We start from the raw sequence: 2,462 nt of genomic DNA, 5'->3' as shown, positions 1-2,462 counted from the left end.
GGCTTCAATGAGAGAGGGATCAGGACGGGAGAGGAGGTAGCGGTAGGAGGAGGGGGTAGAGGAGGAGGAGGAGGGGGCAGGGACAGGCGGGGAGACATCCATGGCATCATGGGTGGGGGAAGGAGGACGAGGCGGAGCCTTTTTGGAAGCAGAGGAAGCAGGGGTGCCACTGGGGCGCTTGACGGCGGTGGAGGAGGTGTGGGGGACGGGAACAACGGGAATGTGGCGGGGAGGGGCAGGTCCCGGGGCCGGAGTCGGCGCCGGAGATGGTGACGGTGACGGTGAAGGCGACGGCGACGATGACGATGACGGTGGCAGTGGCGGCGGTGATGGCGAAGGTGAAGGGGAGAGCTGGGCGTGGACAGTGGCCCGGCGGGCCACCACCCGAGCCGGAGCTGCAGTGACAGGCTGGGGGAGTGGGGGGAAGGGATCAGAACGAGAGGAAGAAGCGGGAGAGGGGGCGACAAAGATAGAGGGTGAAGGGAGAGTGAGGAGAGGCGGGATGGAAGGAGGGGGGTGGGACTGGGCACACCAAGTTATAGTGGTGGAAGCGGCGGAAGGGGATGTATAGACGATGGCGGTGGTGGTAGTAGTGACGGTGGTGGTGGGGGCGGACATGACGACAGGAAGAAAAAGAGCACAGCACGAAAAGGAAAGGACACAAACTGGGAAACGGCGAAGACGCAGACGGACTAAGACCGGCGAAGACGCAGACGGACGCAGACCAGGGCGGACGGCGGCGGCGACGGCGGCGGCGGCGAGCACCGGCTGGCGGCGACGGCGGCGGCGGCGGCGGCGAACAGACGGACGGACGGACGGACGGCAGGCGAGACGGACAGCGAGCAGGCAGGCAGGCGGACGGACGGACGAACGAACGAACGAACAGCTACAACAGTAAGCGGCGGGCAGACAGACAGACAGACAGACACAATCTTCGAAAGCGAAGATTCCAACCAGAGAGTAGCCCAGGCTTACTAGACCAGCGCTCTGCCACTGAGCTAAGGAGGCGCCTCCTAGCGCGCTTTTCGGGTACTTTGTTCTTATGGACTAGTGAATCGGAGATCTTCAGCTGGAAACCGCATTAGCGACCATTATTTGCATTTAGTTAGCACAGCTGCTGCTTTCCTACACATCTCACACGATATCGATGTACACCTAAAATTCCAAAACAACACATTTATTTCATTTCAGAGTTACTTTCAGCTTCAAATACCATTCCTCTGATATTCATACGAAACTAGGCATCGTCGTAACCCGTTACGTTCATTACGCAAGGCTCACGAGAGGGGCGCAGGTTGCATCCGCGTAGACACAAAATTTTGCGCCGCCCAGCGTGGGGCTCGAACCCACGACCCTGAGATTAAGAGTCTCATGCTCTACCGACTCAGCTAGCCGGGCTCCACACAATGCTTTACGAGCCATACAATACTGATGGGACCTGCGACCATCTATGGAAGATCCTTTTGACTACAGCTTATTTCCTGCTGCCACAAATGAGCTACAATCCTATTCAATGAAAAATTGTCTCCGAAAGGCATCAAATCTGCTTCAAATGATACGTGGCTATCAGCACCATTATTCAACACACATGCTCGACTGTGCGCAGACGCCTGTGGCGTAGTTCTTGGGCCCTGAATCAGACGCAGTAGTTCCAACAAAAACTCTCCTGAACGGCACTGTGCCGAAAATTTCGCTACAGATCACCCTTGTCTTGCTTGAGCTTCAGGTAGACGCCGGTTTGCAGCCAGGAAGCGGACAGCAGCAACTTTCAACTAGTTTTGTAGTACTCAAACAACACAGTAAAACAGCATGCATCTTTTGCAGGACTTGAAAAACTCGACCGTGACAGGATTCGAACCTGCAATCTTCGGATCCGAAGTCCGACGCCTTATCCATTTTTTTTTTATAGTTTTTAGGGGGCACCCGGGATTGAACCGGGGACCTCTCGATCTGCAGTCGAATGCTCTACGACTTTTTTTTAGCGCTCTGCCACTTTTTTTGTACGCCTTAACCTTTTTTTTTTTTGAAAAAAACGAGTATGATGCTGTGGACATGAAAAAGAAAACGGGCCGCCCACATGGAAAGCGAGCATTCTTCTACCCTTTTTTATTATTATTATTTTCCTTTTTTATTTGTGTTTTATTGTGATTTTTTTTTATTTTTTTAAATGAAAGAAGGAAATTAATTTGAAGATCCACTTCGGGAAAAGCATGAACTGGGATTCTAAAGTCAGCTGCTATTAGTGATACCGCCGTAAGCATAGCTGTTTCGGGGTTCTGATGAGGCCTTCACGGCTACCGTAGCGGCCACGGGGCACACGAAGTCCCCACCGTACTTCACCGTCACCAGTAGTCCTCTACTGTAGCTCGCTTCTTCCTGGGGACGATTGATACTGGGACATCTTAACCTACTCCCTGTTTGTGTAACAGGATTCTTAACATATTTCCAAAATTCTTTTTGCG

General features: G+C 53.2%; 1 non-coding gene across 1 annotated transcript; it reads right to left on the bottom strand.

The window, feature by feature from the left end:
- Positions 1–1,325: 1,325 nt before the first annotated feature.
- Positions 1,326–1,398, bottom strand: Trnak-cuu (transfer RNA lysine (anticodon CUU)). The gene has a single exon. It is a non-coding gene; the product is annotated as a tRNA-Lys (tRNA).
- Positions 1,399–2,462: the final 1,064 nt, after the last annotated feature.

This window comes from Schistocerca nitens, chromosome 8 (genome assembly GCF_023898315.1).
Source record: "Schistocerca nitens isolate TAMUIC-IGC-003100 chromosome 8, iqSchNite1.1, whole genome shotgun sequence".
NCBI lineage: Eukaryota > Metazoa > Arthropoda > Insecta > Orthoptera > Acrididae > Schistocerca > Schistocerca nitens.
The sequence above is the reverse complement of the archived record's forward strand: the minus strand, read 5'-3'. Positions and strand labels throughout refer to the sequence as shown.